Here is a 22,982-nt window from a genome sequence, read left to right as displayed (position 1 = left end):
GAAAGTGTCTACTCGAGCTACAGACACTTCTAGAAATATTAAAATACTAACTACTGACTTCACATTTTCTCTCCTGTTGTTTTACTAACTCATTGATCCACATTATGAATTTGGAATTGATAAGAATCTACAAACGTAACTCCATTATCAATATCACTTTATTGATCTGATTCTCATATCTATTCTCATTGGTTTGGAAAATCAAAAAAATTAAAAAGTACAAATACTGTAGTTTTCATTAACTCTTTAAGGTAAGGTATGAATTAACATTTGGCATTTAATTCTGACAAAATTGCACGTAAACAAATCGTGACGTTTTTATGAAATGCAACGTTCTTTAGAAACAACACTGGGGAACAGGCGTGTGATGTCAAGTATGTCAACAAGCAAACTCTCCTGTGGAATTGTTAAGTAAGGAGACCATTGGGAAACAGTTCCCGAGACAGAACCAGTTCTTCATTCCGGTGCCTAGCACACAGGTTTTTTCTCTTCTCGTTTCACCTCCGTTTAAACCTCTTTTTTCACACTTTTATTCCGCTCCTCTGTCGCTCTGTCAGCTCTCACTCCATAAAATATTCTACATTCCTTCTACCCACTGGGTTCCCCGTATTTCTTCCTCCACCACCATCCGTCTGCCCCTTACTCACTCCCTCACTCTCCCCCGTGCACCGCCCACCACCCTGCCACTGTCACCACCACACCGCCACCTCACTCTCTCTCTACCAGCCGCTCACTCCATTTTTCTGCACATGAGATTTGCCTAACAAAAGGTGGCTCTGCCCAAGGTCAGATAAGAGAAGCACAGCCCAGGAAGCCACAGCCAGTGTTTCTTTCATCCCCTCTCTCCCCCCTCCTCTCTCACACTCTCTCTCCGCGCAGCTTTCGAATTATCTCTGCAGCACATAATAATAATTACTGAGGACGGCAACAGGGAGATAAGAATGCAGGAGCTGAAATGGTGAGAGAGAGAGTGAAGGAGAGACAGAAAAGGGAGGAGAGGGAGGGAGATAGAAGGGGACAGATTTAAAAAAAATATATAGAATAATGAAAGAGAATAGTTTAGGACAGTGTGTGTGTGTGTGTGTGTGTGTGTGTGTGTGTGTGTGTAGTGTGAGAGAGAGACGGGAGAAAATGTGGAGGAAGGAGAAGTGACGTGAGCGTGAAAAATGAAGATGGGGAAAAAGAGAGGAAGAATGGAAAATTACATAGTTAATAAAAATTTTTAAAAAATGTTTAGTTTTATTTAAAACATTCGTATACAATTCACACTTTATAAAATTCACATTTTTAAACTGTATAAATTACAAAAGATTTTTTTGCAATGACATCTTGTATTTGCACTATTTTTTTTTTCAACTTTTTTGAACACAATCAGAGCCATAACCAACACCAACTGTTCCGACTTTACTAATGGGAACAAAGGGATTGTTGTAACAGCCTCACTATCTGCAATAAGATAGAAGATAGAACACTAGAGCCAAGTAACACAGTTGTATGATGTGTCCACGACCTCCCTGACCTTGGTGCAAAACATTTAGGAGGATTTAGAATCAAAAACATCAGATGGAATACTACTGATACTGATGAGGGTGGACTTGTGTAACTTGTATTAGATGAAAGAGTAAAGGACTGACTGTACCAGCACAGTGGTACTGTTGGTCAAACTATGGCTCATGGGACCAGTTTTCCAACGTTTTCCAAGATACTGTCAAGTACAATTGGAGGAGACTGATCGAAGGTATCTTGTAGAAGTGGGATAAGAGTGCTCTGTGTCCAAATGTGAGCGCCCTAGCATAAATATTCTGGATTATTAGAGCTAAAGATAAAAAAAAAGAAAAGAAATTCTTACAAATATCCCACAACCATCGTCTCAATTTGGTGGCTGAGGTCAAAGTCAAAAAGTTCCAAGACAGATTTTATCATTTAAAAAGATTCAAATTGCTAAATGTTTAGACATGTCTCTCAGGCGTCTCTGACATCTCAACATCAGTTTTGTCCTTACATCTGTCATTATTTATTTGACCCAAGTTTTCAAAGCTCAAAAACAAACAATGTCCCAATACTGAGAGATAATTTGAAAGATGAGGCAAAGAAGTAGGTTGTGACCTGGTGTAGAAGACGGACGCACTGAGGAGGAATAGTTCGGAGGAAAAACACTCTCAGGAGAATATGGACATGAACTGAGTGTATATGAAGAAATCAGCTTGTTGTTTTCATAAATAAAGAAGTTTTTGAGAATCATGGACGGCTCAGCTGCAAACCTACACACAGCTGTGAATGTGATAAACAGAAGTGTGTGTTGACAATAGAAATCATTTGAAAATTTGAGTAAGACTTCGGATAAAATATAGCTTTTAAAAGAGGTTTTAAACATAATGGCTTCAGTTTATATCAGGCATCTAATAGTAAATTTAAGGGGAATTATTCATGTTAATAAAGGAGTATTAGAAGTAAGTATCACACTGTCCTTCCCTCCAATAGAGTGTCTTCAAACTTTACAATAGAAAGCCATTCAACTTTTAGTAAAGTCTTGTTTTTGTTTGTTACATTTATGCATTTGTGTTTTACAGACATATAAACTCATGTTAAATTGATTAAGTCTGTACGTTTCCATGCTGATGGACAAGTTTCTTTAGCTAATGGTTCATCATCATGAATAACTAACATAACAAAGGTCTGCTGAGACTGGAAATGCTGTAAATAAACACATTCATGTGAAACCTGTGGCCAATTACTCTGATTAGTAAGAATGTGTTTCTGAGTGACACAGTCAGGTAGCTGTAGATCTTCACATGTCTGCTTGACAAATACTGTATTAATGTTATAATTGCAAAGATTAAGCTGATTAAAGGTTTTAACGTATGGGCAGAATGACACACACCTTATGTCTAATAATAATAACATCTTGTATTTGTTTAACTATAGTTTGTATAACTAATGTTGAATAACTATTACATAGTTGATATACATTTGGGAGTGATGGTTGATCTTGATTAATCACGATTACTCAAGATTAATCCACACCCACCCTGTGAGTAATCTGAGTAAAAATTAAAATTGCAGTTTTTTTTATTACAAATCAAAAAAAGAACGCACAAATGAGATGTGAACTATCTGGGTACAGCGCCCCCATCATGCAATTGAGGTGAAGAAGAAAGAATAAACACAGATCTGACATTCAGGTTGTTTTCCTGTGACTTTTTGAGTCAGTTTTGAGTGTGAATTGCTAACACAAAAAGAAATAGTAATTTGAAGTTTCCAGCTTTTTCCTGATGTCCTGACTTTTACCTATTTGTGTGAAGCAACAGCTCTGGCCCATAGGTGGCGAGTTGTTGTTGGTTCTTTGCCAATTGAAAAAAAAAAAATCTCCTGCTCCGTAATACACACATTCTGGTTTGTTATTACAGTGCCACACACACCTGTGGTAATTCATCTTCACGACCGTGAGTGAATATTCAAAAAACAACTACCGCCAGAGATGTAAAAGTTTTCTCCAGGCTTCTTGGCCACAGCCTTCAAACCTCACAGGTCTCCCTGGTCGAGTTAATTTCTTCTTTTATCCAAACCTCATCAAAATCAGTGACAGCAGAGTGGAGCCGAAAATAACTCCTGTGTGTGATTTGTGATGGTTTTTGGAAGGCACTGACAAGGACGTCTTCCTACCAATGGGTGCATTGACGCCAACACTGCATGTGTAAATGAAAGCTGGAGTGCAAGGGTTTTGTTTTGTTGTTTAATTCAGAAACAGAAGCAATTATGGTAAGAAGTTAGATTTGAGTTTTAAAGACTTGTACACCACAAGGAAGACAAATCCTCATTAATTTTTGCCAAACTTTAGCCTCGCAACATCAATCTCTGCGAGAGGAAAAAGCGAGTGGACACAAAACAAAGGAAATTGCTTTCTGTCTTTTTAATGCTGGCATGTGGTTCACTGGCGTTTGTGCACCTGTGACAATGCACCACTCACTGTCACATCAGACCTGCTCTCTGCAGGGGTCAAATTGCCATTTTGCTACGTGATGAAGTGTGCCCCTGAATTGATTATATTTCTACAATCACTCAGGGAAAAAAGATGAAAAGAGGACAATTTCTCTTTAGGAGTTGTTACACCTGTGCACACACTCGTCCACAAGGCCCACCGCTGTGCCTGCCTTAATTGTAACCACACACCTACTGAAGAGTCACAATTACTGCATACATATTGAGATTTTGTTTATAAGTTACAGGGAAATCTCACTGTACTATGCAGTATACAAATAAACTTAAAAAATACACACACACACACACACACACAGACAGCAGCTGTATTTCTCACAGAATGCTGGACGTTCAGCTGCACCTGACCTATGACCTCCATATCTGACGGAGCAGAATAAGCCACATAGTCCCTGAGCTCCAGCTCCAAAGACCTTACACACACACACACACACACCAACGTCTCAACCCTCAGTACTGCACCCCCAACCCCCAGTGGACCTGCTATCAGCTGTGCTGAGCCCTTCTGCACCAGCCTGATATCCACACAGGATTGGAAGGAGGGGCAGCGGCTGGGTGAAAGTACAGAGAGCTGTGATTTACAGTGGGAGACGGAGAGAGAATAAGAATTAGCTTCTCCTCCAGGTTTTCTGTTTGTTCCTTCTGTCTGTTGCCCTCTGTTGTTTTGTGCGGCGTTCATATCTGCAAGCACGTGTCCCTCTCCTCTCACTGTGTGTACCGATGATTATCATGAATGTATTATTACTTCAAACGATGGCTGATTAACCCCCACCTCCAGTTCTCACCCTCCCTCCCCATTTTATCCCATCCTTCCATCCAGCCGCTGGCCCGGCGTCACCTCTTAGAGTGCAGCGTGTAGTCATACCATTCTGGTCTCTTCTTATCTCCCAACTCAGGCCCTGTCACTACGGTGACCCATGAACTAAACATCAAGAGCAGGAGGAGGAGAAGGTGGAGGGAGGCTGAATGGGTGATGGGAGCAGGAGGCGAAGAGGAAGGGAGGGAGGGAGGGAGGGAGTAAAAGTGGAGAAGGAGGAGAGCACCAAGACTGATATGTAGATGGTTTGGATTGGAAGGTGACCAGGAATCTTTCTGATTTACCAACATCATCGCAGACATGACTGTAACTACTACTGAAGTAGTGTTACAGTATTAATGGCCTAATAATACACCATAATAACAGGGGTGTAAGAAAAGATCAATACGCTGAAATATCGTGATATTTCATTTTACAAAAACATATCAATATTCTACAGCACTGCATTGATTTTTGTATTAAGAATTAACCTGCAAATATTCATAGTGTTGGTTCATTTTATTTTGTTATTTCTTCTCTAGCGATTACAAATGTAGATCCTGTTCCACTGTTAGTAACCTGACGTTAAGCATATAACAACATTGTGTGTTTACTATGTTGACAATCTTTCTACATATAAAAACCTTAATGTATCGTTGTGCCTATTGCATAATATTGCAATAGATCATATTGTTGCCACTGTATTGGGACTGTATGTATTGTATCCCCAGATTCTTGACAATACACACCTTTTAATTAAGTAATTCATCTCATAAAGTTGTTTTTTTTTCAATTTTCTTAACAACTAGAATACATTCATGGAGAGCTCTACAAGAAAAGTACTTCAAAAGTCAATTGTAATTTTAAAAAAGGCAGCACGTTTCACAGTCATCACAAGAGAAAACAAAGTGGGGTTTTTTTTTAGTAACTTGAACTAAAACGAAGGTTCACAGCAGTTCAGTCACATGAATACACGGAGTGTGTGTTCACAGGAACCGGGCATGAAAAATCAACTGAATTTCTTTATTTCAACATCACTCGGTTGTTCCACCTGTTCAAGAGCCTGACGTGATGGTGTCGTTGCACAGTGTGAGTCTGAACAAAGACATAGAAGTATAAAAATGACAACTGAACTCCTTTCTCTTCACCACTTTGTTAGCGTAGGTGAGTGACATAGGTACTTACGTACAGTATGTTGAGTATCAAGTTAAGTCGCATCGTAGGAACGGAACTCCGACGTATCCAAAAATAGTTACATCGACAAAGTAGTTTTTTTTTTTTAATCTCTCATCCAAGAGGCTTTTTCAGTTCACCCACTGTATTGGTAACTGAGATTAAGACCAAAATGGTTATAAATTAATTGCGGGGGGGCTAAATGTTTCTGTAGTATTTCCCCCTCCTTATGCTTTTGTCAAAGCTGTGCACGTCATAGCTGGGTGCATGGTACACGACCCGGTGGTTAAGAGCCTCTGATATGAACTACTACTACTACTACTATTGTTGCCATGCCATGTGCACAACTCTATGTATTCAACTCAGCTTTCATTAGAGAACAGTGTGAACTGTTTATTATTGCTAGAGAAGCTTAAGGAAAACAGAGGTACATTATGTGACCGACAGTTAAAACTCTAAATTTATACTGTACATCAGGAACCTGTCAAAGTTATGAAGAAATGTACTGCATGTGGTTTTAAAGTTCCATATTCAGAGATGAACCAAAACAACAGATCATGTCACCTAAACTCTGCTCTCCGTAGAAGTGAAGTGGTAATAATAAGTTAGTCCACCCACAGAGACACACCAGATCACAAATGTCAGCACAAAAAATTAATTACCTCTTTTTTTATATTCTAAAACAGCGTGTATTTTCTTGTCTTCATGTAAATTTAAACTGTACTTTGTATTAAACTTGTCCAATGAAATGAACTTGTAAGTATTATTATCGCTGACCTTTATCAATACCTTCATAAAGAGACACTGCCTCACATCAAAAACGTTCTTCCATGACTGATTGTCAAATGGGCTGAAAAAACACAAAATGGAAAAAAACAAACACTTTTCTATTTATATTTCTATTAATCTGTGATTTTAGAAGTAAATACCTTGTCTCAAACAAATATTAAACTCACAATAAGTTCACATCTGTCAACAAGAGCTACACTTGAGATTCAAGGCAAAGTGCTAACACAAAAAAAAAACTAAATTGTGGCGACAGGGACGATGCTTTGGTGGTCTGCTGTGAAAACCTGACTGTACATGCGCACAATTTATTTGCATACTTGTCTGTGCAAAAATCCAACATGGTCTCATCTGATCCGTAGGCAGACCTTATCTTTGTGTGTTTAGCTAGAATCCTTCCAATGACTGAATGTTAACCCTTCAGAAATTCATCATTCGCCTGCATTGATTTAAAGATGAGTGAAGTTATTATGCATTAAAGCGTCATGTCAAAGCCCTGCCACGGCGAGATAGCAGCCTTATCTCTACTGGAGCTGATAAGAGACAACATGGGGGAGAGACAACGGTGGCGGCAGTGGACGGGGGAGGTTGGGTGATGGAGAGGTAGAGGTAGAGACTGGGAGGGGAGGTAAAAGAAGGGAGGAAGAGGTACAGGGTGTTTGGTAGTGGAGAGGTGGCGCCGTGGAGACACTGTACAGTATAGTACAAATAGTTCATTCGAACCAGAGAAAAATACAAGAGGCAGCCAGAGCGTCTGCTGTTCCCTGTGGTATCAAACCTCTATTCACAAGACTTCTTGAAGTTGCTTTCTCTGACCGGCTTTTATTTGCATTTTCTATTCTATTATCCACTGTCTAATGGCCTGTCTCAGGTTTTTCTCTTTTTTTATTTTTTATTTTTATCTCCTCACTCACGCTCATTCTACCTTTGGCTGGCTGGCTCACCCCTCCTCTCTCTCTCTCTCTCTCTCTTCAGTAGGTCTTTGAAGGGAGGTCACAGGGGAGACAACGCAAACACAGGCCCTCTGAATGGAGAATAAGAATAGGACAGCTGTTGGAGATGACAGCGATGGCTGTTAAAATGCAATCTGTCTCTCTTCCCACTGGCCTGTTGCGCACACACATGCACACATGCATAGACCACGGCCTTTTCACAGAGGCCATAGTGTCACGGTGACACTCCCAACTGTCAAACACGGATGTGTGAGCACACACTTGTCATGATAGGCGCACACACACACAAGTGTATATATTCACACATGCTACATAATGAGGATAAAATGAACAATGGCCAACGGTGAAACACATCTAGGTGCCTGTACTGACTAACAATGGAGAGAAATGTAAACATGCCAGTGTCTGCGGCATCATGTGTTAATACAACAACACAAACATGGCCATTCACAGCAGTGAAATAGTATAGAACTGCTGTAAATGGTGAAATTAATTATAGTATTTATAGAAAGAAAAAGTGTAAATGTGACTCATTGTAAATTTGTTTACAAAAGGACAAATGAAAATGACAGGCAGAGGGCAGAATCACTGCTGATGAACACAGCCAAGTACGATCACTAATAATGAGTGACTAAATAACATTTAAAATTTCTGTATGGTTTTATTACTTTAAATATTCTGCTTCACCTTTCAAAGCACAGTCTTTTGCATCACTTTGTGCTTTTCCAGCAGCTCTCAACAACATCCTGCTCCAAAGGTTTAAAGTCTATTTAAATTTGACTGAATAAGCACATCTCTCTACAGTGACTGATAGTTCTATCCCTCATGCCATTAAGTTTCTCACTTTCTCCAGGCAGATTTAACAACCACGCTGCACCCTACCCCTGAAACTCTGACAAGTTACACTGTATTTTTTCTTGTATGTCTGAAGGATTTATTGTGTGGTAACACATCTATTTATCTCCTGCAATATGGTACATTGTTACTTTATGGTGATTGTGTCTTTAATTGCTAGAGGGAAAAAAATTGAGAATTGAGAAAAGTGGTATGCGAATGAAAAGTGGTATGCGAATGAAATCAACACTTTGGAACAGGTCAGAATCTCACGATTGCCTGTGTATTTAGGGTAACAGTGAGTTTATAACTACACTACAGGTATTCTTGTCACAGAGCTAATGTTGTGTCATAACAAGAACCCATTTATGTGGGTAGTAAGCCAGTGCTACAGTATTTCCTGTCGTGTTGTGACAGTATAGACAGTATAGAGTTCAGTTCTTTTGTACTGTATGTTGATTTGCTCTAGTTTATGTGGACATTTCATCCTGTTGGCAAAGAGAAGAACCTAATGAAAGCAAAACCATCTTAGGTCAACACACATCAGTCAAGTTCCTTGCTGTTTTGTTCATTTAGTTTTTGAAGCATATTGTGGGAAGAATATTCTTGAAAAAAAACATTGTTAATAACAAATGAAAAACGAAGCTCATTCTCTACTTATCCTCCATTTCAGTGTTGTTTCCATCAGAGAGTTTCTTTCACACCAGGTCACAACCTGTTTCTTTGTCTCGTCTTAGGACTGAAGTTGAGTTTTCTTACATTTTTTTTTTGGTTTGTTGAAACTTTGACATTTGCTCAGATTTCGAAATTCTTCATTGTTGAGAATTGAAAATTCAGATGGAATACAACGTAACACATCTCCACATTTGACAGCGATATAATGATAAAACCTGTTAATGTTGTTCTAGACGCCTCAGAGATGTGTCTTAACATGTTTTAATTATTAAAATTAGACACCTATTCAAATGATAATGTCTTAGAACTTTATGACAACCTCATATATAGTTTGTTGTCTCATATGACATTTGTCATTGTTAAAGCACAATAACTTTGAAGATGACACACATTCTTATTGCCCAGAGATGTATATGGACACAAGTGAGGAGAAAACAACATCAGACGATGTAATAGAATAAAATAATATAGAATAGAACAGAGCACAACAGGATAGAGCAGTGTATAATAGATTAGAATAGAATGGAATACTGTAGGCAGGACAGAACAGGACAGAACAAAACAATAGAACAGTATAGAATAGAACAGAACAGAATAGAGCATCGTATAGAATAGAACAGAATAGACTGTTAGATACAAAAAGCATAGAACTATCAATGATACACAGCTAAACTTTTAGCATGAAAATACTTTCAATCATAGCATGAAAAACAGTCTGCACAATGGGTTGAAATAATAAACGCACAAAACTATAGATGCACAGTATATTGATAAGAAAATTAAAAAATCTAGTGGATAAGTAAAGTGCATTATTCTTGTTCGATGAAACAGAAGATTAGAATCAAACCCACAGCACTTATGATGGCTAGGAGCCACAGCCAGTACAATAATCTCCACCAAACCCAAGAGAACATTCATATATAGTAAAAAGGTCTTTGAAAATCCAACTTGTACTAAAAACAATTCTAACTATTTGTGGACAAAGACAAGTGATTGGACAAAGGACGTCCTTAAAGGAGAGAAAATGAGACGGGGAAAAAGAGGATGTTTAAAAGTCTATTAGTCAACCAGTAATCAGTGCAAATAACTGACGGATGACTTTCAGGTGGGGATGGTGTACAAAGAGGGGGAAAAGGGAAACATTAGAGAAGGTTGGCTGTATCTCTGCCCTCCACACCCCCTCTGATGAAGGAGGGAAGAAGGAGGAGGAGGTTCAGAGGAAAGAAGAGCAAGAAATGTCAGGTAACAATAGTCTTCAGTGCTACTGTGTGTTGGGTATGTGTGTGTGTGTTATTTCCGAGTGTGAGTTTGAATGTGTGAGCTGTATCTCCAGCACCACACTCCACTGACAGCAGGAGATAAACATAGGCCTGTGCTACTGACCACATGATTTATCAACATGAATTTCACTCCCCCTTCACTGTCCCTGCCCCCCCCTCAAACCCTTTCTCTCCATCTATCTGTCTTCCTCCTTCACCCTCTCTCTCTCTCTCCCCCTCTCTCACACACACACAAACTGTGGAGACAGTGCTGGAGCAAAACATACACAATCACATGCACGCACACACACACACCAGTCCACTCATTAAGTGTCAACATTTACTAATGAGAAATAAAGTGACTGTCTGAGTACTGCGTGTAGGATATAGGTGAGAGGGCAGTACAACAGCAGACACAAAGGGAAGAGGATAAAACAAAGGGAAATGGGAAGGAACACAAGGGAGAAGAGAACATGAGAAGGAACATATTTTAGGAAGAAAATGATGAAAGAAAATGATAAATCACCGCGACGGTAAAATTCTATTGGGAAGTGAATAAAAATCATTGACCATGATCAGACCGTATTGTTAACAGCAACCTTTATAAAGTATAACCCTGTATGAAAAGGACGGCTCTCTGGATGTACAGAATATTGCAGTTACACAGGAAACCTTGATGTACACACACACACACACACACACTCACACACACACATCACAATTAGTTGGTTTCCTCTCCTTGGTTTGCTCGAGCAGGTCCCTGGTGTTGAAAAGGGTGTTAACACTTTGTCTTCCTGCCTCCTCTCACTTCCTTCCTTTCCTTCCTCCCTTTATTAAGTTCACATCAGACCCTCAGCTCAGCGCCCACTTGAAGCCAGACTTGGGCAAAAAGTGCCAGACGCTTACAGCCAGGCCAGGGGCTCGCTCTGCTGGAAATGGAGATGGAAAGAAGGAAGAAATAATGATGTAAGTGAGGTTGGAGGTGTGAGTGCATGTGTGTGTGTGTGATCATCAAGAGTGTCCTGCTTAAACAAGTGTTTGCTTGTTTACTTGCTTTTGGACTGTGTTGATTGTCCTTCTCTAACCTCACTTTGCTTGATGACTGTGACTTTGCAGACGTGCTAACAACGTTGGGCACGTGACTTTAAAAAAAAAATTGTTATAGTTACTAGTTTCTTCTCCCGAAATGTAACTGAATTACTACACTATAATGTACCTAGTTACTGGGAAAATGTAAAAATTGCAATACTTTTTTTTATTTTAAATGTCTAAGAATTTTTTTCAGGTACTTAGAATTTACGGAACCTCAACAGACCACAAATAGTACATATACTGTACTTCAAGTATTTTATTCATAACAAAAATACAGTTTAACAATGAGCTACTTAAATGTCTCTGTAATACTGTACGGTTCAAGCTTACTGTTATTCAAATTAACAGTTTAATATGTTTATAGTTTGAATATTCTTAAAAACTGGAGCAGAAAAATCCAGCTTTAGCTATTTGAACGGCGTGGCTCCATGTCGTTCTTCGTTAGCGGTTGCTCACGTTAGCCACACCTGGCCCGCTATCATCGTCAACAATGTCAACTATGGTGTTTTTGCCGACTAGTTTTGTATAAGTTGTTAAAAGACACTTTATGCGATTTAACTTAGTTAAAATTGTCGTGGACAAACGTTCAACACTTTTACCTCAAAGTGACTGAAGTACTGCCTGTTTTTCCGCCTTGCAATCGACATTTGTCTCTTCAGACTCGCCATTTCGGCCGCTTATCTTTGTACGCTCACAGCCGGTACATGTTTTGGCGTAAATGCTGCCTCTAATTGGCTTACCACGAAAGCTTACTCTGCTTTAGCCAATCATCATAAAATGTGTTTTTGTGTCGTTCCTCACTCCTCTTAAAAAAAACAAAACAAAAACAGAAAAGTAGCGCTCTTGTGGCTAAGAGTCAAGTGACAACAGCTAGAAGGAGAAGCTTTGGTTTATAACGCGTCCAATTTAATTTTCGGTAGCGGTAATGGCGTTGTAACGTTGGAAAATATTAACCCGTTACTGAAAGAAAATAACGCCGTTAGTAACGTCGTTTATTTTAACGGCGTTATTCCCATCACTTCTTACCCACCTTATTACTTCATACATGCTGCCACTAATTAAACAGAGTGAACCTGAAGTAAAATGTCAAAACATTAGAAGACATTAAAGTCTGATAAACACAATTTGACTCAACACTGATCCCGTTATGTTTACATGTCAGTTTTTTAAAGTAGTGATTTGATCTAATTAAACTTACTTTTTTGCCAATGTTTGCAGGTTAAGTAGGAAGTATGTTTTCAACTTGCTTATCAACAACTGAAGGACTGCAGCGCCCCTTGCTTCCCCCCAGGACCTAGAAGCCTTTCTTTATTAAGATATTGTGTTTCACATGAATTACCTACAAAATGAATTACTAAACACATGCAGAGTACAGCAAACACACAGTGAATGTCACTCTTTCTCAGATGCACACTCTCTCTGCCACGATCATGTATTTGGCTGATCTCAGAGAGCAGCTGTCAATATTAGCAAGACATTCCTAGATCTTTTGTACTTGTCTGATGGCTCTACACAAGTGCAAAATTGGTTACTTTTTGAAGATCAAAGAAGTTAAGCACAGGGAGCAGGGATGCAGATCCAACATGGTTTTCTCCACATTCAAACAAACCTTTATCCTGTCTGCTGTGAATAAAAGTGGTTAAAGGCTAGGCTATATAACATGACAGCGTGAGTTTTAATACACTTGTACACAGAAATCACTAATATTGGCAACTCAACACTGTAAAAAGAAAACTGAACTGAACAAAAATGAAGTCGATCTATTTTTGGAACTTATCCCTGTTTGCATGCACTGTGTATTGATCAGGATTGTTTGTAACAGACTGCTGTGAGGTCCATTAACCTGTGGTGATGACAAAGCATTAAGTGACTAATGTGTCCCCGGAGGCCGTGAGGCCAGAGATGGATAAGTCAGAAAGTTCAAGAGACAATACTGCCAATGCTCTGCACCTTCTAGACAGACAGAGTAGTAGTGTAATGGAAGCTGACAATGGATGTCACAATGACCTAATCACACAAAGACGACTGCACAGTTTGGTTTAAATATGGCTTCAGAGACTACTGTGTCACAGTGATAGTGTGTTTTATGACCACATGTTTGTTTGTGCTCTGTTCTTGTCCTAACGACCATTTAGTTCTACACCCACAGGCTTATTCGCACAGTGGTGCTCAATTGTTCTTAAGGACTCAAGTAGGACCAGTATGGGCAAATTTGTTTTTTCTAACTGTTAAATGATTTCCTTTGAAACAACAATGCATATTTCAAAAGTACTTGTCAAATGTTGTGAACTGTGAGGTCATTTAAAGTTAAATGTTTTTGGTGTTTATTTGAAATTTTCCTTCATTACCTGTGGGTCTGTTTACCACCTATCAAAGCGTTTGACTGCCTCTGGTGACTACACCTGTAGCCCCCCGCTTCTTTAGTGTAATCTCAGGACGTACACTGTTATTGTCACTGATAGAAGCGAAAACTATGTAATCTCTCTGCACCTGGATAGTTTGTCATCACGACAGATACATAAGGAGGGAAGAAAGGAAAGTCGGGGGTTTATCTACACACATTTCAATGAGGTGACTGGAGGTAAAGGATGCTCCTTTGTTTCTGTCTCTCTCTCTCTCTCTGATAATGGAATACAACACCTCCCATCATCTACCTGTTATTTCTTATTTTATGTTAAGCTGTGGAGCCGTGTTGTCTCTGTCATAATAACAGGCATTTGATCCTGACCACTGTAGAGTGACTCTATTCTGCCACAAATTTCACCTCTCAATTTATTTTCAAATATGACACACACACACACACACACACATATATATTCCTTATGCCGCTTTCAGTTCGTTTGTATTACTTGTTCTTTTGAACCCTTTATGCCGCTTTCAGTTCCTTTGTATTACTTGTTCTTTTGAACCCTTTCTTAATTCAATTGGGCTGGACTGGTTTCAGCCTCTATTATTTCCTCATCATATTCCCTCCTTCCATAATTACAACTTATTAATTTTAAATGATAGCCCTAACACGTTGCATGGTTTTAATACAGCCTGTTAATATGAGAGGTAATTTATGGGGTGTGGGTGGGACGGGAAGGATGATGGAATGAGTGTCGTCCATCACCCAAATCATTAGAGAGTGAAAGCTCTTCTTCACTCTCACACCATCAAAGAAAGAGACACTCAGACACTCTTCAGTGGTGACACCGGTGAGTGTCAGGTAGCCCTCATGCTGCTATAAAGACTTTCCGTAACTACACGGTACAGGAGGAAGGAAATGCACACATTTGAATTATTCAATTAGAAGTATACATGGTAGCAGGGTGAGTCCTGGGAGGATCCTGAAGTAAATATATTCTTACATCTCCATTTACATTCTGTCTCTGCCTCCTTCCCTTATTTCCGTCTTCTCTCCTCTCAACTCTCCTCTTTGTGCGCGGTGCCCCATTTCAGGGGCTTTTCAGGGCTGAAGTGGCGCTTGGCTATGCTGAAGTATCTGCACTGCTGTGCCTGAGCCTACAATTCACTGACTGTATGTGTGTGTGTGAGTGTGTGTAGTGTGTCTGATCCTGCAATTCACCAATTTCATCGCTAATTAGCCCACAAAGGCTACCGGCAGGGAGGAGCAGAGAGAGGAGGAGGGAGATGAGAGAGTGAAGAGGGGTGGCATATGCGGGAGGTCCAGGCCTGGGGGGGGTGGCAGTTCTGGCACAGCTGAGACATATGGCACGAGACCAGACAGAAGCTTTGTGCTTGTGTGTGTGTTTGTGTGCGTCTGTGAAAGAGAGAGAGAGAGAGAGAGAGAAAGCAGCGATGACAGCGAGACAACAAGACAACGAGAGAGAGAGAGAGAGATGGTGGACACAATGTGTCAGTCTGTGTATCTGTAGCAGCCTGTCGCAGCTTTTGTCCCATGACCACTCTCTGCTCTGGTGGTGACCGGAGTAGCTACAGCTGTAGTTCAGTGAGTGTGAACTTCAGAGGCTGGTCCCATCCTGCCCAGTGCTCCACTGGCACAGACACATATGTTAGCTGTCTCCCATCACTGGCTTTCACTGTGTGTATGTGTGTGAACATTTCACTTCCCACTTGCCAATTGTTTCACAGCGTATCAGACAGGGGCCCTCCACGGAGGCGGCTGCCTGGCAGTCGACCCCGCAGAGATGTGGAGGTTGTCCAGCATTCGGTTTTGTTTGTTGTTTTTGGTTGGTATTTATGAGTCTGTTCACATAGTCCATATGTTTATTTACATGCTCAGAAAAAGATATGTTGAATGTAGAAGAGCAGTGTTTTCATATATATATATATATATGTGTGTGTGTGTGTGTGTTCAAGCTAAATAAAAATATTAAAGACTAAGATTCACCAACTGTATTGGGTGAATCTTAAATGTTGAGTTATAATTTTGTGTAATTTTTGAAACTTTTTTCCATATTAAAAATTCCATCACTTGTATTAGGCAATGAAAATAAAAACAAGTGTCAAACACAGACAAACGTCTAACTGTTTGTGTGCTGAAATGTATGTCAAAATAAAAATAAACTTCATGTTGTTTAGAGCTTCCAGTCTTTTTATTACAGTTGAACCAGGTTTTTAATCATGTTTGATTATGATCACAATTAATCATGACTAATCAGGATCAACATGATGCACCACATGGTGGGAGGGAGTCTGAGTCTGTGGTTCAAGCCCCAGTACTAACTAATGTTCTTGTATGTTCTCCTGTGTGTGTGTATGTGTGTGTGTTTTCCACAGCATTCAAACCCTGCCAGAACTCAGTTAATTGGACACTGTAAACGAATTTTTTTGATCCATGTGTGTGTGAATGGTTGTTTCTCCAGTGGACTGGTGTCCGGGGCCAGTCCTACCCTTGACCCCTGAGGACTGCTAGAACTGGCTCCAGCTCCCCCTAGGAGCATTTGACGATAAATAAATGAAAATTCATATGAAATATAACAATGTAATAAAATATATGTTTTGGGACATTTGCAGACATTCTAAATATATAAACGGCACGCTCCTTTGCCCTCGCTCTTTAAAATGATCAAAAATACATAATCAACCTTTACGTGGTCAGAATGCAGACACAGAGAGAAAGAAAGAAAAGGGAAAGTCTGCTTGTTGACATTATTCTCTCCCACCGATGCCCATTTAGCTGGCTGAGTTAGAGAGGGGCTTGGGTCTGAGCATGAGTGATTGCTTCCTTGCCCTGTCTTTTCTCACAGCTCACCACTGATGGATTAAAGCTCTGGACAGGTTTCAGCCCTATTGATCTTAACTGCCATGGCTGCTCACAGCGTCCGTGTTAGGGAGGATCAAATGGGATGGAGACCATTTGGGGGGAGGAGGAGGTCTAGTTGGTCAACTTTTTCAGCAAACTCGCAAGACACACATTGTTAAAGTCTGTGTTTGCTTTGAAAATGCTAAGCTAAAGTAAATGTGCTACATTTATTCATCAAGCAAAGATTTCCAATCAGATTATAAAAATATCAGTGTTATCATGCATTTCCCACAGTCACCAATACATGTTTGTAATTAGCATGAGCACATTAACCTGTCTATCTATCTATCTATCTATCTATCTATCTATCTATCTATCTATCTATCTATCTATCTATCTATCTATCTATCTATCTATCACTTTCACGCATTACAAACACACACATATAGCTAATGCTAAAGTGCTAGCTATAGTTTTTTAGTGTAAAGCAGGTTTGGAAGGGCCTCGAAAACTATAGGAGTTGAACCAGCTGGATTCCAATTGAAATCAAAACATTTCCCCTTCATTGTTTACACCATTAAAGAGTTTTTTGAGGAGTTTATGGTGAGTTTAAGTCTTCTGAACTTGTCCTCAGAGGACCGTTATGGTCCGAACTCAGTTTGATAGAAAGATATTTTAGTCCTAGCTAGCGTCACCATCCTAAAGTCAAACTGTCAGGAGGAACACACTTTTTTTTTCCTGTTGGCACACTTCGTGCGTTTCATGCATAGATGTGAAAACACCCCAGGGCTGTGTTTGTCACTGCAGATTCACTATCAAGACTCATTTTCATGTGGTAGACTATCACCGTGCTGCATGCTGGCTTATCTAACTAACTGATAAATAACACAGCCTGTCACCACGATAACAAGGTCAATTCAATAGGCTGACCAACAGCAATGTTTTCCCTAAAGCATTGAGCAGTCACATCTGACGCCAGCACTGACCTCCATGTTAATGAACAAAACAGAGAGAGAAAGAGAGAGAGAGAGAGAGAGAGAGAGAGAGAGAGCGCAAAATGAATATGAATGAAAGGCAAATCTACCAAAAACACGCCTCCTTTAAATAACCCCCTCCCTCGTTCCCCTCCTCCACCCTTCTCTCACACTCCCACACCTCCACCCTGTTATATTTTATTCTCCAACGCGTGGTGAATTTAATAAATATATGCTAATGTGTGCTGTGGAACATGACGAGTGCAAATCAGGCGAGGATGTTCTTTGAACGCTGCCGAGATTGAGGCTGAGAGCTGACCCTGGGTTAATCATTTTTCACTTCCCTATCGCATTCAATTCTGCTGGCTGTGTGTGTGTGTGTGTGTGTGCGCGCGCGATTGTTCATGCATGTGTACACATGTGTACTTCATGAGTGCACGCATGTGTGAAAATCAGTGATGTGCCGGTGGAGGCAAAACAAAATGCAAACTTTGAACACTTGGTTAGAATTATACAGTATTTACTTTTAACTATGGGCACATTGTGATGTTACTGCTGAAACAGATCAGGATTCTGGTTTATGAAAAGTTTGCTCCAGACACACTTCCATGGTGAGATCTTCGTACAATATGAAAAGACAGCCGCAGTTTTTATTAAAATTTCTAAAACTAAAACCCTGCTATAAGAAACCAGAGGAGACTGGTTTGGTGACATTTGTGAAAAATATAATTGGAATTGGAAAATTAAAACAATAATAATTGGACAAAGGAGCTAGTTAAATTGTAACTTTTATACCTGATAGTCTAACTACCTCAATAACACCTCCATTTTTTGAAAAAAGGCAAATTCTAATTTAGCAAACGTGTTACTGGTGAATGACATAAAACTACCTGTGTTCTAATCAGGGCTGAGGCTTTAACACATTCATTTTGGTTAATTAATTGCTAACAAAACAACCTTTTAGTTGCCTAACTTCTCACTGAAGCACACACTACAGCTCAACAGGTGGCAGTAATGAACCAAGGGTCAATTTGCCGCAGTGCTGCAGATGCACAGATTGTACTGAGTAACGTTAGCTCAAAATGAAGTCTGAATTAGTAATGGTTAAAGACCAGATCACGTCACTTTTTGAAGATCAAGCCTATGTTTCACCTCAAAGATGAAGTGTGTTTCTGTGGGTACAGAGGCTAGAGCTAACATTAGCATCCAGTCCAACCCCATAAAGACAAATAATTTATAAAACATTAAATATAAAAGCTTTAATTGGACTTAGAACTAGGATATTATCTCTGGATTCTAAATCCCAACATTTCAAGAAAATAAACACAGCATCATTGAAATATTTATGGAACAGCCCTTCAAATTAATAAAATATATTTTTACTTTTTTGTTATTTTTCTTAAGAAAGGAATAGTAAAGATTTATTCCAATTATTATAAATTTAGAGTTTAAAGAGAGAAGAGAGTTTAACAGATTAACATGTCCTTTCTTCCTACAGCCCAGATTGAAATCCTCTCTCAGCTCATCATGTCTATCTAAACCCCCTGTTTTGTCCATCTTTTGTCTCGCTGTAGTTACATTGTTGATTGTGGGGTAAAACAAGCGAATGCTAATATGCTATCAGTGCTGTAAACAGTCCAGGTGTGTAATGACGACGGCCTCCCGGACCGCTGCATAATTAGTCTTCTCACAACGCAATCTGCAAAATGTTCACACGTCGTTTGCCAGTTTGCCAGAGCCGCGTGCCTGTCACATGTGGAGACGTGCTTCACACCGCTGTTCTCCGTGGGTGAGTATTTAATAGGTACCGATGGCAGCTGCACGGCTAACTGTTAGAGATCTGAAGTCAGGACAAAGTTACTGTGAAATTTCAGGAGAAACGTTACATATTTAGAGAAAAGATACGTCACACTGCTGCACATGTCGCTAAAATATAACACTGCATGACTGTTCACCTTGCCTTCATATTTTCCTTTAGACGTTCCTTTAGAAGTTACAGCAGTATTTCCCAAAAAGTCAAGGAGTGTGTTACAGCAGTATTTCCCAAAAAGTCAAAACCTTCATGCCCCAAGTCAATAGACATCCAAAGCCAGATCCCAAAAAAAATCTCTTTGCGACCACGTGTTACAGTATAAGTTCATACAAGTCTTCTATTAAATTTTAACTAGCTGTTTCTAGAATGTAGCTGTAAATAAAATACCTAATTTCACTAAAATGAAGCTGCTGAAGACTTCAGGTTTTCAGCAAACAACATTAAAAAATACTGGGATCAGACACAAGAACAATTTTAACACATTTCTGAACAATTTTGTTACTACTCAGGTTAAACTTAGTGTTACTGGATTATTTAAATTTCCACTTTTACTTCTCTGATAGTACACTGTGCAGAACTTAACATCATCTGTTGGTAACACGACAAACCTGCAGCAGAAGCTCTCAGAAATCAAACATACACAAACACTCCTCATTTGTCTGCTGGATAATGTGAAAACACAAAGGTCCTACAGGGTGGACCTCTGGAGTAACAACCGGCTGTTGCTGGTTAACTGACGATGATTCATTCCGTGGTGGTTAAAACAGCAACTTATACAGCAATATCTTCATTTCACATTTAATTTCTGCTCACTTCACACATTCTTCTATTTAATGAAATGAATCACACAGTTCAGGGAACAGGTGAGGGTGAACAACGTACACTCATTTGGAAAGAGGAGAAATATACAGTATATACAGACTGTGTCCTGTGTGCAGTAGAACTCATGAGTGTTGTTGAGGACTGCGGTGTGAACAGTCAACAGTCAAGTTGGACAAACGTCTCAGAAGTTGGTGAGGACATGTAGCAGACACAGATGGATCAAACCTGTGGTTCACGCAGTGAGTTCTATGACAATTTGAATGTTAGTCGAAGGTTCAGATACAGAATACCAGATGTGGGTCACAAGAGGTTTGGCCTGTCACTGGTTCACTGGTGTTGACCGTGACGATAGCTGTTGTAAATAAGGCTACAGGTGTTCATTGGCCCAACGGGACATCCATCCTGATTACGCATATTGTGTTTTCTCTACCAATCACCGATCATCTACCAATAATTTGAACAACCAATGAAAAACATCAGATCAGAGAAAGAAAGAGTGGTTCAGTGTACAGGAACAGGAAGTCCACTTCACCTTTGATTACACAGTGATGTACTCTGACCACAAAATGTTGGGTTAGATCAGTCCCTGGGGGGGGGGGGGGAGGGGCGTGAGGGGCTTCCAATGGAATATGGCACACTGGACATACAGTCAGTGTACCACTGCTGTAATGCTTGAATGATAACAAGCCTCCAGTCACTAGGTGGCAGCAACTCACACAGCGGTTTGTACAGATAGAAATATACGTACAGATATATATATGTTATGTTGTGGGTCGGGGGGGCATTACAGAAAATCATTGAGAACCACTGGGTTAAATGAGGTAAAAGAATAGTTTAAAAAGCGACAACATTTGTGGGTATTATTCAAGGGTAACGTTTTACTCACTTTTATTTACTTTTTTTTTTCCTAATAGTTACAACAAGGAAGTGAGTTGTTTTTCAGTCATAACACAGGAAACAGCAGGAGTGACACCAGGAGTGAGTGTCACGGATGTGTTGGTGAATGTAAACCTCTCAGGTTGAATTGCGTCGTGTTCCAGGCTCTCTGTTCGCTAATGTGAATAAGGAAAGTGAATGTTCCGCTTCCTCACAGCTCTTACACCTTGAACCAGGCCAGAACAGAATCAGAGATGACTTGTTTTGTGTGACCTGAAAAAAGCTGTAACACACGGTTAAGGCAAACGTTAGCAGAGAAGGCAGTTGTCCTTTCACAGCTAACGTCTCGCTCCAGTCTGGACGTGTCACCACAGGCTTTACTTTGCTCTTTTTAAACGACTGTGCTTCTAATCAAACATAATTTACTCTCTATCTCACCCTCACCGCAGCCCTTCTCACCCGCTCCATTGCTGCCCTCACCCATCCTCACCCTATCACCGTAGCCCCTAGCCCAGGGCCTGTTTCCAAGGCAACTGGCATCTCATTTCTAAAGTGTCAGTTTGCATTATTGTCTTCATGCTTTCCAGCAATAGCCTCTCTCTTTCTTTCTCTCGTTCTTCCCTCGCAAAGTTCTTTAGTCTTGCGTCGGTCTGTGGGTCTGTCTCCATTACTGCACACACACACACACACACACACACACACAGCACATATTCAGATTATATAAATATACATACACACACATATACATACTTTCACCTCCAAGTCATTTCTCTCCTGGTTTACTTTTGATGCTTGAATGACGACACACACACATACACACACACACACACACACAATGTTAAACGCATTCACCATTCACATCATTATTCTGAAACCACAGCTGACACTACACTGAAGCAAACGGATACACATTTTACTTTTTTTTTGTCAGGTGGAAACTAATTATTTGTAGGTAACAGTAACAAAAATGTTGAGTTCACACAGGTTCAGTTTTAGTTTTTTATTACAATGAATATTTATTTAAAAACATGAGATATGTTATTACAAAAAAATAACAAAATATATTAGTAGTAGTAATGAAATATAATAATAATAATAATAATAATAATAGTAATAATAATAATAATAATAATAATAATGTGAGAAAACTTAAGATGTTTGTATTAATATAATATATGTGATTTGTAAAACAAAAAGTCACTGAGAGAAAAACCTTCTTAACGTGCAGGTACTGAGCCTTGTTTGTTTTAGTCTCGTTACATGTTTTGTTTAAAGGCATCCTCTGGTTTCTTCAACTTTTACAAATCAGCCACAGTTGTCCTTTGACTGTGACGTGTGTGATAATAATTCCAATTATCAGGTAAGTCTGATGTTTTCTATTGTAATAACCTTTCGGCAGAATTGCAGAGCCCAAGGAAAAAACAGGTGAAACAGTGGGGGGTTGAGAGTTCAGCGTTTTCATGATGGAGCTTCTCTTCCCCTAATTAGTTATTCTCTTAATTGGAGTTTTTCAAACACAGCAAAAAGGAGGATAATTCATATGTTAATTCAGTTGTAGGCGATGTGTAATGTGCATTGATTTAATGTTACTATTTTTATTTGTATAAAAGGAACATACGTTTACTCTGTAGTCTGTGTTGTTGAGTCTGTCACTGCTGTTCCTTGAATAATGTAAAGGAAAAAAAACAAAACAGAATTCCTCAACAGCTTCTCACAGTAATGTA

General features: G+C 39.6%; 1 long non-coding RNA gene across 2 annotated transcripts in view; it reads right to left on the bottom strand.

Moving 5' to 3' along the window:
• The window catches only part of LOC112488087 (uncharacterized), a 29,898-nt gene extending 15,495 nt beyond the window's left edge, over window positions 1-14,403 (bottom strand). For both annotated transcript variants that reach the window (XR_003051814.1, XR_003051815.1), the window contains exons 1-2: window positions 12,164-14,403; window positions 11,192-11,398 (exon numbers count right to left, since the gene is read on the bottom strand). This is a non-coding gene — a long non-coding RNA (uncharacterized LOC112488087). The remainder of the gene's footprint in view (window positions 1-11,191; window positions 11,399-12,163) is intronic.
• Between the last annotated feature and the right edge of the window lie 8,579 nt (window positions 14,404-22,982).

Source organism: Cynoglossus semilaevis, chromosome 14 (genome assembly GCF_000523025.1).
Source record: "Cynoglossus semilaevis isolate Cse_v1.0 chromosome 14, Cse_v1.0, whole genome shotgun sequence".
NCBI lineage: Eukaryota > Metazoa > Chordata > Actinopteri > Pleuronectiformes > Cynoglossidae > Cynoglossus > Cynoglossus semilaevis.
The sequence above is the reverse complement of the archived record's forward strand: the minus strand, read 5'-3'. Positions and strand labels throughout refer to the sequence as shown.